Source organism: Ambystoma mexicanum, chromosome 6p (genome assembly GCF_040938575.1).
Source record: "Ambystoma mexicanum isolate Mex_15411 chromosome 6p, UKY_AmexF1_1, whole genome shotgun sequence".
Lineage (NCBI taxonomy): Eukaryota > Metazoa > Chordata > Amphibia > Caudata > Ambystomatidae > Ambystoma > Ambystoma mexicanum.
The window spans coordinates 617,718,704-617,734,462 of NC_090935.1; positions in this window are offsets into that span (position 1 = coordinate 617,718,704).

Below are 15,759 nucleotides of genomic sequence, written 5' to 3' on the forward strand. Positions count from 1 at the left end.
ACACGCGCATATTTTTCACGCTTTTGTTCCTGGCAGACGGTGAGTCGCGCACGTATTTAACATCTGTGCTTGCCCCGTGTGTCACGTACCCCTTCAGAGGTCATTCTAGGCTGCGTGTGACACGCATACGTTCATTCTTGTGTTTCCTGGTGCCACAGCGTAGTGCAGCTTTATTTTTCCACGCACGTGGTCTAGGAGGGGTTGCGTGCACCTTACTTCCCTTTTTTGGGGTGCCTGTGTGTTGCGTGACCCGTCATCTTTCCCCAGGGGTGACATACAGCCTTGCTAGAGCACTAGGGTACGATTACCATCTGGTACCCAACCCCTTTGACCCCCAATTGCCCAGGACAATAGTTCACATCGACTCCCATACGCACAATAACATCAGTGCCATGGCTGGGAGGCGAACAAGCCGTAAGGGTGGCAAAGGTGGCCGAGCCCCAAGTGGTGGCCGTGGTGGATCCGGTAGGGGACGTGGCCGTGACTTGCAGGGTGGCCCTAGCCCCCCATGTGTGGAGGAGCAGTCAGGGACACCCATGCCCCCCCCTGGTTGAGGTTAACGTGGCTGACACCATCCATGCTCAGCCCTTGTTGGACCAGCCCACTGTGGAACCAGACCTGGCACAGGGTGACTCCATGGCTGACTTCCAGGTCAGCACGTTTAGGCCACGTGCACCGGTGAACGTTGGTGTCATCAGGCCACATGGATCAGGGGCAGCTAGGTCATCTGCTGCCCCGCGTAGGCAGGCTGGGGAGGCTGCAGGGGCAGCTGCGGCTCCATCCACCCCACCTCTCACACACCCCAGGACAGTGTCGGTCCAAGTCCATCATGCTGACATTCCCCCTGACACCATCACACTTGAGCTAATGCCTGCACCAACTCCCATGCTGAGTGTGCAATCCCACACTCCTAGTACAGAGTCCACCGGGGCTCCTGCCCCTAGTGTCCAGAGCGGCGTAGGGCACTCAGGATCCCCACCACCTTCCAAGCGGAAGAGGAAGAGTGCTCGTCCAGTAGAGGCTGATGCCCCAGACACGGCTACACAGTCCGGCCCGTCAAGGAAGCCCAGCTTCAATGAGGCCGAACTGAATGCACTTGTAGAGTATGTGTCCGCACATGACCGCGAAACGGTGATTGTTGCAGGATCCAAGACCACACCTGCACAATGTCAGGCACACTGGCAGACCATTGCGGACATCATAAGTGCCCTTGGAATCGTGAGGCGCACAGCTACTGAATGCTACAAGCGCTGGAATGACCTGAAACGCAGGGCAAAGAATAAGCTGGCCTCAAGTCATGCGCAACTCTAGTGACTGGAGGTGGGTCTCCAGCAGAGGACATAGAACTCACTCCACATGAGCAGGTTGCTGGGACCTACGTCACGGAGGAACAGATCCAAGGCGTGGGAGAACTAGCAGATTACGAGGCATTGTCCGGTGAGTGCACATGCATGTGTGTGTCATCCATGTGCATGGTGTGTGTGGGAGGGCTTCTGTTTGGGTGCCAGGTGAGGGTGTGTGTGCCTGAGTGGTTTGGGTCACCCATGTGCCTCATCCTATACATTCTGCGCACCAGCATTTGGGTATAGCAGCATCCCTTCTGCCAACATTAGACATCCAGCCCAACACCACGCCAGTTGCCCTTGAAGTGTCATCTTGCCACAACATTGTTGCTTATTTACCTCTGTTTATTCAGGCAGATTGTTTGCACACCACCACTTTTACTCGGGATTTCTCAGTCCTATTGTCACATGTCTGACATGGCTATGGTACAGTGGACTGGCTTTGTTTCCTGGACATGATTTGTTTAGACATGTCCCTGTGCTATAGGACCATTTTGGACTGGCAGCTCCATGTTAAACATTTGAACCATTTCAATGAAAAAATCAATTTCATGAGCAAACTGGACTGAATAAACAATTGGTGTCCTCCTCTCCCTCTTCACTTTATGGCTAGGGTACATGCCATCTGTGTGATGGCATGTGTATTTGACGTGCCAATCACTGGCCAATGTGTGATGCCACTGCTAGGCAGCATGCAGCAAATGTGTTCATCTTCCATCTTGGTGTCATCAATGTGTGCCATCTGCCTACCTTTCACACGCAGTGACGGTGCATGCATGGGAGGGTTTTAGTCATGTGGGACATGTGTCAATCAAGTACTGTTTCTGTAGCCTCTCAGCCCTAATTGTGTGCCATAGTGCTAATGCCTGTTTCCATTTGTTTTCTTTTATGTCTTTGCAGGGGATGACGCACTTGATACTGCTGGGGTTGTGGAGATGGTGCAGACCCAGGAGGGGTCTCAGGCCCGACCAACCACCAGTGAGGGACGTGGTGTGGTGGTGGGTGAGAACCCACAACTCCTGCAGGTCGTGCTCTCAAGGGGTGTCTCTGGCTGCACCTCCCCCGAGCTGTATTCAGGTGTCGATTCGGATGATGAGACCTATGTGCCGTCGCAGGTGAGTGTTCCTGGGAGGGATTCTGTTCTGTCCGACCCACCTGCACCAGGGTTAGAACCCTCAATGGGGATGTCAGTGTTGGCAGGTACGCCTTTGGTGGTTACGGATGCAGGGTCACACTCTGCGACATCTGATCCTGTTCCTGGGCCAGCAGATCAGAGGGGGAATGCAGTCCTGCAGCCTCAGGCAGTGCCGGCACAGCAAGGCGCAGTTCGCCTTGCCCCAGACAGGTGTGGTGCCCGCCGACGTGGTGGCCGTCCGCCACCTGGCAATACCGCATGGGAGCAATCCATATACGGTATGGCAACCCAACAGGCAGCATCATCAGAGATGATGGCTCAGGCCATGGATAGGGTGGCCACTTCCATTGTCCCCCCGAAAGGCTGATGGAGCGACTACAGCAGGCAACAGACTCCATCTGCCAGTCACACAGGGAGGACATGTTGGCGTCCGACAGGGACAGGCGGGCGGCACTGGCGACTCTGCGGGAAGCCATTTCCATAGAGTCCCAGGGCCACAGGGAAGCCCTGAGGGTGGACCTCCTTCACCTCAGGACAACTCTTGTTGAGCTTGAGGCTTCAACAAACAGAAGGACAGAACAGCAGCTGGAGCGTCTCACACGTACGCTCTCAGCTGAGATGCAGGCAACTAGGGCGGAGGTCCAGGCATCCCGTGAGTTGTTGCATGGGGACCTCCGCACAATTATCCTCCAGAACGAGACCTACCACACCCGCATGCTTGCTGCCATGGAGGAACAGACTAGGGCTTTGCGTGGGCTGCCTCCCATAGTGCCATCATCTCCTGATGCAGCTGCAGAGGGTGAGGAGAGCGACAGCAGTGATGCTCCCACAATAGGGTAGCCGTGTAGGCCATGAGCCCATGGAGGTGTTTTTTTTTCGCAAGATCCACACAGGTGGGTTTTGGTGTGCACCCTGTCCTCGGACCTCCTGGGTGGCCTCCCCACCCCCCGGGCCCATTAATGGCCATTTTTTATTTTTATTTTATTTATTTATTTATTTTTTGGGGACAGTGTGTTGCCTTGTGTGGCTCCCGTGGGCATACGCTGCATTGTGGCTGGGCACATGCAGGCTTGTCATGAATTTGGTTCAGATGCTTGGGTTTTTGTGACACACACCCCTCCTGCTTCCCGTTTCCATGGGCTTGCAAAGGGTGTGCCCAAGTGACATTGACGTACATGGTGACATTGGACTCCCATTCAATGTGTGGGCAGTCTGTAGTCAATACTGTGTATACATTCATAGTGCATATTGTTGTTGTATTGTACACTGCATGGTGTATTGATATGTGCCCCTGCATCCATCTCATCCTCCTAATTTGCAGGTCCATTTCTCATGTCTTCACAAGGCGGTCCACCTTGGAACTGGAGTCCATGTTGTACGCAGTGCACCTACACTCTTGCGTGGCGCTAACACTGTAAACTTGGAAGTGTTTGAAGTGCTGGCAGGTAGTGAGGCTAGCACATTTTTAAGTCTGTAATGTCATGTTTAAGGTAGGTTGGAGGTTGTGTAGGTGATTGGTATTCTTGGTAAGTATTTGGTAATGTGGGTTGTAGGTCCTGCATTACTGTGAGCATTTCATGTGTGGCCATGTTTCCATTAGGGACACTGTAGCTGGTGACACTTGGGGCATGTTGTGGGGATTAATTTGTTTGCTCTCACATTGCATGACATGCCATGGTGTGTTGTGTGGCTGTGCCGGGGAGGGGTTGGGTGACATGGCACTGTTTTCATGTAGTATTTTGCAAGTGGGTATACATTTCTGCAGCATGGAAGTGTGTCTTTTGATGACACTGCATTGGTGGTGTTTGTGTAGGTAGGGATGCACACATTGTGACACTTCCACATGAACAATCTCAGGCTGCTATGGTTCTGACAGTTGAGTGTCCCTTTGTTGGTCATAATTGTCAGGTCGAGTCATCATTGCTTATCAGATGGTATGTGCCAGGGCTGTGTGCACTCCACACGGGTGTGATTTCTATGTGAAGTAATTAGCCACCAGCTGCGTACGGGCTGCCTCACCCCGTGCCCTCTCCCCTCCCATGCGCAGCGGGCGTGCATGTGGTTGGGGATGTGGGGGCACCACCATGTCCACAGCCAGGCCCCGGCGTGTTGCAACATTGTGCAGGACACATGCTGCCACTATGATCCTGCACACTACTGGGGCGCATATAACAGCTGCCCGCCAGAACGGTCAAGGGAGCGAAAGCGTGACTTGAGCACTCCGAATGTGCGCTCCACTATGCCCCGGGTTGCAATATGGGCTGTGTTGCATCTTACCTCGGGAGGCGTGATGGGGTTCCGAATTGGCATCATCATGTGGGTGCTCAGAGGGTAGGCACTGTCCCCTGGTGAGGAGGCGATGGGTATCATTAGTGGGGTAGTGACATAACTCTGCATCTGACATGCATGCATGTGCAGTGGCATTCATACTCACCAAGCAGCCATGTATCGCTATGCAGGCCAGCTTCTAGGTCCCGGCTTAGGGTAGACATTCGGTAAATGAAGCTGTCGTGGGTGGAACCTGGATAGTTGGCATATACTGAGGTAATGATTCCCTTGGCATTACATACTACCTGCACATTGATGGAATGCCAGTGCTTGCGGTTCCTATAGATGTGCTCAGATGCCCTGGGGGGACGTAGTGTCACATGGGTGCAGTCAATGGCACCTAGCACTTTGGGGAATTGTGCCACACCGTAGAAATCGAGGGCGGCAGCCTGCCTTTCTGCAGGTGTCCTGGGCAGGTATATGTGCTTACGGACTGATGGGCGTGCAGTGATGATGTTCAAGACCTGGTGTAGGCAGCGTGACTGCGTGGCCTGTGACACCCCACCCACTATGGCACTTATCCGCTGAAATGATCCAGTGGCCAAGAAGTGCAGTACATTGAGGACCTTCTCCAGGGGGCTGAGTGCTTGGGAGCAGAGGGTGGGTGATGTGAGGTCATCCTCCCACTCACTGACCAGGTCCAGTATTATGTGTGGTGGAAACCTGTACCTCCCATGCACCTGGTCATCAGGCATCCCAAAAAGGCTGGTTCTGGGAGTGAAAATTCGGGCCCTCACTATCCTCCTCCTCCTCCTTTGGTAACCCACGGCCACTGCCGCTAGGAACGGTATATTCATCCTGGCGTCTGAGCTTTTTTGTTGTTTGCACGCACTTTTATGCTGCGCGGGTCGACGTACACCTGCTTCATGCTGGCGTACGTGTTTCAGGATTGGACCATTTATTTTTCGGCACGTCGTAGGCGAACGTGTGAATCTTCCCGCCCACCCCAGGAATACACGTAACACGCTCTCCCAGGCCCAGTCGCGTGTGGAAGTTCACGCGCACCCTGAAATACACGTACCCAGGGCAATCGCGTGTGGAACTTCCCGCGAATCCCGTAAAACACGTAACCTGCTGGTATCGCGTGTGGAAGTTCATGCGGACCGTTATACACGTACCCTGATGGTATCGCATGGGAGACTACCCGCGCACCCCAGGAGTACACGTACCCAGGCAAATCGCACGGCTGGGGGGTGGGGGTGCAGGGGGACATGAGTGGGGGCCTGGTGGAGGCTGCCCCTGCACTGCTGGGGGGTGAGGGTGCAGGGAGACATGAGTTGGACATGAGTGGGGGCCTGGTGGAGGCTGCCCCTGTCCTGCTGGGGGGTGGGGGTGATAGGGGACATGAGTGGGGGCCTGGTGGAGGCTGCCCCTGCACTGCTGGGGGGTGGGGGTGATGGGAGACATGTGTGGGGGCCTGGTGGAGGCTGCCCCTGCACTGCTGGGGGGTGGGGGTGATGGTAGACATGAGTGGGGGCCTGGTGGAGGCTGCCCCTGTCCTGCTGGGGGGTGGGGGTGATAGGGGACATGAGTGGGGGCCTGGTGGAGGCTGCCCCTGCACTGCTGGGGGGTGGGGGTGATGGGAGACATGTGTGGGGGCCTGGTGGAGGGTGCCCCTGCACTGCTGGGGGGTGGGGGTGATGGTAGACATGAGTGGGGGCCTGGTGGAGGCTGCCCCTGGATGCTGGGGGGTGGGGGTGGTGGGAGACATGAGTGGGGGCCTGGAGGAGGGTGCCCCTGGATGCTGGGGGGTGGGGGTGGTGGGAGAAATGAGTGGGGGCCTGGTGGAGGTGCCCCTGGATGCTGAGGGGTGGGGGTGCAGGGGGACATGAGTGGGGGCCTCGTGGAGGGTGCCCCTGGATGCTGGGGGGTGGGGGTGGTGGGAGACATGAGTGGGGGCCTGGTGGAGGCTGCCCCTGCACTGCTGGGGGGTGGGGGTGCAGGGGGACATGAGTGGGGGCCTGGTGGAGGCTGCCCCTGCACTGCTGGGGGGTGGGGGTGATGGTAGACATGAGTGGGGGCCTGGTGGAGGGTGCCCCTGGATGCTGGGAGTGGGGGTGCAGGGGGAGATGAGTGGGGGCCTAGTGAAGGGTGCCCCTGGATGCTGGGGGTGGGGGTAGTGGGAGACATGAGTAGGGGCCTGGTGGAGGATGCCCCTGCACTGCCGGGGGGTGGGGGTGTAGGGGGACATGAGTGGGGGCCTGGTGGAGGCTGCCCCTGCACTGCTGGGGGGTGGGGGTGATGGTAGACATGAGTGGGGGCCTGGTGGAGGGTGCCCCTGGATGCTGGGGGTGGGGGTGCAGGGGGAGATGAGTGGGGGCCTGGAGAAGGGTGCCCCTGGATGCTGGGGGGTGGGGGTAGTGGGAGACATGAGTAGGGGCCTGGTGGAGGCTGCCCCTGCACTGCCAGGGGGTGGGGGTGCAGGGGGACATGAGTGGGGGCCTGGTGGAGGCTGCCCCTGCACTGCTGGGGGGTGGGGGTGATGGTGGACATGAGTGGGGGCCTGGTGGAGGGTGCCCCTGCACTGCTGGGGGGTGGGGGTGATGGTAGACATGAGGTGGACATGAGTGGGGGCCTGGTGGAGGGTGCCCCTGCACTGCTGGGGGGTGGGGGTGATGGTAGACATGAGGTGGACATGAGTGGGGGCCTGGTGGAGGCTGCCCCTGGATGCTGGGGGGTGGGGGTGGTGGGAGACATGAGTGGGGGCCTGGTGGAGGGTGCCCCTGGATGATGGGGGGTGGGGGTGGTGGGAGACATGAGTGGGAGCCTGGTGGAGGCTGCCCCTGCACTGCTGGGAGGTGGCGGTGGTGGGGGACATGAGTGGGGGCCTGGTGGAGGCTGCCCCTGGATGCTGGGGGGTGGGGGTGGTGGGAGACATGAGTGGGGGCCTGGTGGAGGGTGCCCCTGGATGCTGGGGGTGGGGGTGGTGGGAGACATGTGTGGGGGCCTGGCGGAGGGTGCCCCTGGATGCTGGGGGGTGGGGGTGGTGGGAGACAAAGATGGGGGCCTGGTGGAGGGTGCCCCTGCACTTCTGGGGGATGGGGTGGTGGGAGACATGAGTGGGGGCCTGGTGGAGGGTGCCCCTGGATGCTTGGGAGACATGAGTGGGGACCTGGTGGAGAGTGCCCCTGCACTGCTGGGGGGTGGGGGTGCAGGGAGACATGAGTGGGGTCCTGGTGGAGGGTGTCCCTGCACTACTGGGGGGTGGGGGTGCAGGGAGACATGAGTGGGGGCCTGGTGTAGGCTGCCCCTGCACTGCTGGGGGGTGGGGGTTGCCTGTGGGACATGAGCAGGGGTGCAGGGTAGTCCCCTGTGGTGTGGGCTGCCTGCAGGGGCCGTGGAGGGTGTAGAGGGAACACCTGGGAGGACCCACATGGCCAAATCACGTGTAGCATTCCCCGGCACCACCGAAATACATGTACCCTGCTGAAATCGCGTGTGAATCTTCCCGCGCACATCGGAATACACGTACCCAGGCCAATCGCGTGTGGAACTTCCTGCGCACCCGAAGTACACGTACCCAGGACAATCGCGTGTGGAACTTCACGCGCATCCCGAAGTACACGTACCCAGGCCAATCGCGTGTGGAACTTCCCGCGCACCCCGAAGTACACGTACCCAGGCCAATCGCGTGTGGAACTTCCCGCGCACCCCGAAGTACATGTACCCAGGACAATCGCGTGTGGAACTTCCCGCGCACCCCGAAGTACACGTACCCAGGCCAATCGCGTGTGGAACTTCCCGCGCACTCCGAAGTACACGTACCCAGGCCAATTGCGTGTGGAACTTCCCGCGCACCCCGAAACACACGTACCCAGGCTAATCGCGTGTGGAACTTCCCGCGCACCCAGGAACACACGCACACGCTATTTTTCACACAGCGGATGTCCGTGTTTGACGGTACCCCTTTGCACCTCATTTGTCCTAGAGGGCCACTGTATGGACTATTCATCATGGCTGTATAAGGGTGCTTTTTGTTAGCGCACATTTTGGCGCACATTTTTTTCAGGCGCAGGGGCGCTACCGCCTGCTTTCTTGTGGCGTACTTGTTTGGCCCTGTGCGCGTCTTTGACCGTGCGCTGGTTTGCCCTATTCGATTCCATGAATACGGGTTGTAGGCGGGCGTGTGGGCGTTCCGCGCACTTGCCTCCTGTACTTCCCCGTGACACCCATATTGTCACGCGTTGTTCCCCATTCTGAGTGTTACGCCCCGTGTTCCGCCTACTTTTGTGATGTGCGCCGCGCTATGTGCGATTTCGCAGTGGCCGTGGTGCACGCTGCTGGATGACATGTGCGCCGGCATGCGCGGCGCACATTTTTAGCACACATCCAATGTTTTTCTCGCGCACGGACTTCCATGAATCGATGTGCGCTGGTTTCCCTGCGATTTTTGCACTTGCACTGCGATTTTCGCACTTTTACTGCGAATCGCACGTTTTGGCACCTCTGCGCGGGAATTTTCGGCGCACATTAATTCCATGCATCGACCCATTAATCTCTGAAAGGAGGCAGATGATGGATGCACCATTCTTGCAGAAATCAGAGGTCTTTAAGATATTGACCAGTGGGTCACAGAAAGTGTCAAATATTTGGAAAATTATGCAGCCAGATGCGACATGGTTGGATTCATGGGAGAAATTACGGTTGTCATGGTCTGAGGAGTTGGGTAGAGAACTTACGCAGGAGGAATGGGAAAAGGTTTGGAAAGCTCTGGTAAAGGCTAAAACGGATTTACAACTACGCTATACTCATTACAGAATATTGGCAGAATCTATTGGACCCCGGTACGTATGTGTGCATTGGGAATGATTGATGGTGACTTTTGTTGGGGTTGTGAGAAGGAGAGGGGTAGCTTGCTTCATATGTTGTGGAGCTGTGAAAGGGTGGTGACTTTTTGGAGGGAGGTTCTTGACAGGATCGACCAAATGAGGAATATTACTTACCCACGTAATCCCTTAGCAGTCATTCTGCAGCTACCAAGAAGTGGTCATAATATTAGTTGGGTAACATCGTGCTGGATTAATAAAGTTTTATTGGTGGCGAATAAACAGATATTAAAGGTTTGGAAAACAAGGAAGAAACCATCAGTAAAGGAATGGATTTTAGATGTGCAAGTTCTATCAAGATATGAGAAGACTATGGGCCTCCAAACTCGGGTCCGGGTCCGTGGTCCCTGAATGGGGAAATACCGGGCCATTCCTACTTTGGAGGGCCCGGTATTTTCCCATTCAGGGAACCCGGGACCTTCCCCATTCCCATTCGAGCTCCCATAGGGCTCAATGAGAATGGGGAGGGAGCTAACAATGGGCCGTTAATGACGGGCCTGTTGTTAGCTCCCTGGTCCCCTCGCGGGACCTGCAAAGGACATCTGGTAAAACCAGATGTCCAGAGCGGGTCCCGCGAGGGAACCTCGTAGTAGGGCAAAATGGGTTTAACGGTGCCGACACCTTTTCCGGCACCGTTAAACCCATTCCACCCGCCTCGTAATGAGGCCCATGTATTATAAACAACACAAGGAAGCACTTTATGATGAACTGTGGGGAAATTTCACTGAACTTTATGAGTGATCCTGGATTGAACTGTGGAATGGAGTAGGTTTACTTTTAATTGTATGTTGGGGTGGGAGAGTGGTTGTGTCTGTTATGTATTTGTTTTGTGTTGTACTATTTGTGGACATCAGATCATTGCTCATGGTTATGTTTTAGGCTAAGCCTAGGTCAGTTTGTAGATTGTAGGACTACTGTTCACTGTTTTCTTTGAATTCTGTTTTAAGCTGTGGTATTTTTTTTTTTACATAACCAAATGACCTAATCTGTAATTATTGTTGCATTTGCTGTTTTTCTGTTTTTTGTTATAAACAAGAAATAAAGAGTTTTAAAAAAAGAAAACAACTGAATGCTGCTGTCCCGTGGGTATGTGTGGAAGGCAACAACTGTACCAAGTGCTCCATTAACTAAACCTTGCTCTACGTCAATGTTACACTTTAGCATAACTCTACAGTTGACACATAATGTTAAAATCTTCTCCAAACCAGCTGTGTTGGAGATGGATTTATCTAAGGCTTGTAGTCATGCTATGCCTTGCTGACCCATAGGTATTGTCATACTGTGTACATCCAGTTTGTCTGTGCTATGAATTTCTAATAGTGGTTGTTTCTCTTTTTGCAGCATTGTTGCATTAAATTGTGTGTAGCTTGCTAGAGTTGGCATACAGGCCATACAGCTGACATTTTTATGAGCTAATTGTTCCATGACATCAGTAGCACATGTGGTACGCCCGTATAGCTCATGGATGTGTCTACTATTGAGGGTAGACTGCGCCTCCTTTGATAGTACACCAATCTGTATGTTTTTTATTAAATGTTGGCATATGTGAGGTCTGTGGACTGACGCATGTTTCGAGTTAGTTCTCGGTATGGAAATGTTGCCAAAGATGTACGTTGCCAATGCTTTCAAGACTTTTACGACACTTTTTGTGTCCTAAGGTTTTGAAGATAGGTTCACCTTTGACTAGTGTCAATTGAAGGAGAACTCCAAAAACAATGACATCCTCCAAAGAGTTCTTTGTAGTCTGTTTTGAGTACCTCTTGCAATTAGAGGTGAATCAAAGCCAACATTAGGTTGGAGACCATGCTGACCTAATCTATTAGGAGAATTATCATTTGTTTCAAAACTCTGCCTAGCTCCATAGCAGATTGTGCTGAAAGTTTATAGTACTCTAATTTGTTTTGGTGTTCCACTGGAAGGAGTAGCGATCGGTGTAGAGTGACTCCACTTATGTTGTATGCAGCCAAACCTGTAGGGGCAGTTATAACCACTGAAATGTTGTTGTTTGTTATTTGTTGGACATATTTACTGATAATTTTTAATAAGAATGTTTACCTGATCCAGCTTCACCACTTACATAAAGTAGTATAGGTTTGTAGTTCTTACAGGTGCAAGTTGTACTTTCATGCTGTAAACCATGCTCAATGGTTTCCGTTACTTCTTCAAAAATGGTACGCTGATCATTGTTTAGTTGGGATTTCAGTACTGCAAACTCTTCTGCAGAGTGGTCGTACTGAAGAATAGTGGTGGTTACCTCTGTCATGGCTAATTCTGCCTCATTTGCTATGAATGGCTCTCCAAGTGGTTCTAGGCTGCCTGTTTGCTAAGGTTCACTGCTTTCAGAAGTGTCTACATTTAGTTGTACTTGAAGTTCTTCTTCTGGTTGGCTTTCACTGCCCAATATGGTTTTGTACCATGTAAAGTTTTCATCAGTAATTGTACTTTCAGTGGCTTTGAAAGCATCTTCGTAGCACGTTTAGGTGGCTAATGAATCTTCTTACTTTTTCCATGGTTTAAAAAGTTGCAGTAGAGCCATGTAGTACAGTTCTTTGTGTTGTGGAGTTTTTAAGGACAACTTGATATGATTAATTAGGCTATGTTTGGTTAGTGTAACGAGGCTGCCTTCACAACTTTCCACTCTGTATCTACCCTTTTCATCATTTGGTGCAATGTTTTTGTATGAGAAGTTTTGAGCTACCTGGTACAAGGACAAGGCTTCTAAAGTAGTACACCTGTTTGGGTAGTATGTGTCCAATATGTTGTTCTTTAAATTGTCCTGGCTGTTGGGATAGTTTTTTGGCTATTCTTTGTATGTCTTCGTACGATTTAAGTGCTCTATTTCTGGATGCAGGAGGCCAAAGGCTTAGCCACACTATGTTGTCAGATTTCCCATATAAGGCTGTGCCGGGTAAGAGATCAGCGGCTTCGTAGCTCCCGCATTCTCTATGGGAGAGCATTTTAATGCCAAAGCTGTACAAATTTTGTACGAGTGTTTTCTCAGAGCATATGTCATCCCAGAGGTCTTTGAGCTCTGCTTTCTCTGATTTGATTAAGTAGGCGGTGACATATCGTGCAACAGTAGTGGAATTGTCTGCAATGTACACCAACAGTGGCATTCGATAAGAGGGCAATAATTGCATTGTAATCATTGATGTACTTAGATGCTTTGCTCCTTTTGATGTAGTATGTGTTTTTAGGAGATTTTCCATTCACATTGTGTCAAACTGAAGACATGAAGCTGTTTACTTGGCCTGTTGTTGAAACTGGTCTAGGGAAAACAAAGCGGCATTTGGTGCAGTATTTGCCTCTGTTCTTGCATTTGCGTTGACAATACCTGCTACACTTGTGTCGTTGGAATTGCAAAATTTGTGCTCGTAGGTCAGTAGGGGTACTTTCCGGAGGGATTTCGCAAGTGACATATTTGTGAATGAACTCCAAAACAGTTTCATCACTCTCCTCACCAAATTTAGGAGCATTTGTAATCCACAAAAGCCTGTGGATGTGTGGTGTTCCTCTGGCTTGATATTCTTTTCTCCAAAAGAAGTGTTGTACTTCTCTGAGGGGAGGAAGTCCTTTATTGCAAATGAAGTGCAGCATTGCAAGGAAGCGATGATGAAAGTAGCGTGAAACATTTACTGGATCGAGAGAGCACAGCTCTCCTGGTGTTTTCATGTCTATACCTGTTTTGTTTTTGTTTGCTGTGCGTAGGAAAGTGTGCAAGTGTTCCCATGCATACTCAACATAACTTAAAGTGACAAACCATGTGGGTGGGCCAAGGTTGCGTAGCATACACTGTACATCTGTATGCTGTCGGAACCAGTACTCTTTGGTGCCACGCATGTTTGCCAAGACATTTGTAACACTACTTTGTAAAACTTCGTCCTTTTGTTGCACCTTTTCAAGTAGTTGTGTAGCAGACATGTTTTGGAAATGGGAACCTGTTTTTAATGTGTGGGCAACTCCTTAACATAGGGTTGCTAGTTCACTTTCAAAGAACAGGAGGAATATGTACTCCACGTTCTGCCTAAATCTTGGGTCTTCAGCATACATTCGTAAAACAGCGGTATTTGGATGCTGTTATTTGTGTGCTTCTTTCATCATATCCTCCACTTTTTCCAGTGGGGAAGAGTAGAGGAAAGGCTCGTGCTTCCACACTTTTTACCCATATACTGATTGGGACTCCTTTGGCTTGTAGCAGTTGATATGTTTCTAGTGCATCGTCTATGGTGTCTCTGGAGTGCATTGGTTGGATTGTATAGTGGTCTAAAATACCGGAGGCTGCACTAGGATCTAGGCGTTCAAATTGGACACTTGTTGAGGAGTCATGAATTATTTCAGTTGTTTCTCTCAGGTTTTCTTCAATGTTTATTTCCTTGTAGTATTCATTGTTTTCTTTAAGGTACTGCAACACCTCTCTAACTTTGGTTAAGTCTTGCCAATTTTTTTTGTCTTTTGTAGGTACATCATTTACCAGGATAATCAAAGATTTGTGTATTGGCCTTTGCACCCGTATAATGTCTACATTTTCTTTCAGATCTAATGGTAAGTAAATTACTTTACCACAAATGACTTTCAGTAATTCGGTGGGAGGTAATTTTGCAGTTTTTGGTTGAAGACGTATTATTGCTTTAAATGGGGCACTGTTTGTATTATAAAGCTCTTGTACACATTAAGCTGCTGCAGTGCGTTTGGCACTGGAAACAGTTCCAAATTATTACGAATTGCACGTGAAGGCCTTTGGTTATTGTCAAGTTTTGAAGTGCAGTATGTGCACAGTATGGAGATCTTGGTAATGTCGTACTTGTTTTCTTCTAGAAGGTACAGAGCTAATTTAAACCATTGGGATTCCTCATTGCCTTCTATTTTCTGAATTATATTAACAGTTTTGGTGCTCTTTTTATAGAAAGTTCTACGACAACACACATATACTTAGTTTTGGCATTTCAGCAGAAGTGCTTTTGAACTTTTGTGTTTCTTTTGTGTATGTGTGATGTAAAAAGTTGATCCCTGCAATGTTGTCAGTATTGTTGGCTGACAATGTTGCAGTGGGTAAGAGCTCTTCAGTTTCACAGTATTTCCTTAGGATGTGCTCAATTTCATTGCACACTTGTTTAGCTGTACCATGTAGGAGAATATCATTTAAATGTTGGAGTGCTAAAGCTGGAGTTTTTGCATAATACAGTTTGTAGACTAGATTTCTGATTGTTGAATGGTGGGTTGTTAACATTTTAATACGGTGGAAGGTGCTTTTGCAAGCTGCTCCACAAATGCAGTCTAATATTCCAGTTTATTTGCGCACTGGACAGGAGTCCATACTTTGTATTATTTTCATTTTTCTTTTGTTGGTGCCTTTGACATAATGATTGAGCACTTGCTGCACATTTTTGATTAGGCATGGGCGACCATTGCACATTGATGTGCAAGGGCATTTGTAGGTGAGGCATGTTGGTTTGGTGGATTGGAGAGTGCCATCTAAGTTTGATGTGGATATTTGTGAAATAAGTGTTTCTTCTTCCATTATGGTACTGGCTATCTTTTCATATCCTCGTCCACTCTGATGGAAGACAATTTGGTTAGTTAGTTGTTGTTTGTAGGATTCTTCATTGAAGTATGGCTCTGTGTTGGTGGTGTGACTCCACTCTCATCTACATATGTGGCCAAAGGTATCTATGGTGAGATTGTGTTTGTTTCGTAGTACTGCTTGTAATTTACCAATTAATCTTGTTAGTGGTTTCATTCTCTTTAAAGTTACTATAAACAATTTCCGCTTCACGCTTATAGCAGTGTCTACAAGAGCTTCTGGGATGACTTTTCTGTGGTAGATTTTGAGGGTTGAGCGTGATTTCTGTCCTCTACTTGTAAGGCTGTGAAGGACTCTGTGATGGAATATTTTTTGTAAAATTAGTTTTTTTGAATGCTTGCTTATGATATGATATGATATGATATGATATGGCATTTGTAACGCGCCTATACACAAGTGTTTCAAGGCGCGACGAGGCGGGGGTGGAACAAGGGGAGACAGACAGCGATCCTACTAGGCCAGGTGTGATTCAGATCGCGCAAGTGCAAAGGGTAGAGGGAAAGGGAAAAGTGCAAGGGGGAAAGTGAGAGGGGAAAGTGCAGTACA